The following is a 590-nucleotide window of genomic DNA, read 5'->3' as shown; positions in this document are numbered from 1 at the left end:
CCCCCCCCAATATGATGCCTTAACTAATAGATTTTGCGGTGATGTATTTATTTATACTATTTTCTGCAGGCTGTTGAATCGTGGTCAGTGGATAAAGCTGTTCTACCCATCGAAAGTTCTATTGCTGGAAGCATCCACCGTAATTATGAATTACTTCTTCGCCACAAGTTACACATTGTTGGTGAGGTGCAGTTGCAAATTAACCACTGCCTCTTAGGAGTGGCTGGTGCGACAAAGGAGGAGATCAATAGTGTACTGAGTCATCATCAGGTTGGCTACTAGATATATATAATTCTTTTCCATCTTTTTTCGCACATGAACATGATTTAAACCTCACATCTGTTGTATAACTTAAATTTTTAAAATGATCTTCTTGCACGCAGGCTCTTGTTCAGTGTAAGACAATGCTTACTGATTTACGTGTTGCCAGAATTAGTGTAGATGATACTGCTATAGCTGCTAAGGTATATATATTACAATTTTTCTATACTCCACTGAAAGCAAGCAATATTGATTATTAGGTTGTAGAGTAGCATGTCCTAATATAATGGTTGGGACATTATGGACAGGAAGTGGCCTTAAATGGGAAA

This window comes from Cajanus cajan, chromosome 1 (genome assembly GCF_000230855.2).
Source record: "Cajanus cajan strain Asha chromosome 1, NIPB_CcT2T_4, whole genome shotgun sequence".
NCBI lineage: Eukaryota > Viridiplantae > Streptophyta > Magnoliopsida > Fabales > Fabaceae > Cajanus > Cajanus cajan.
The sequence above is the reverse complement of the archived record's forward strand: the minus strand, read 5'-3'. Positions refer to the sequence as shown.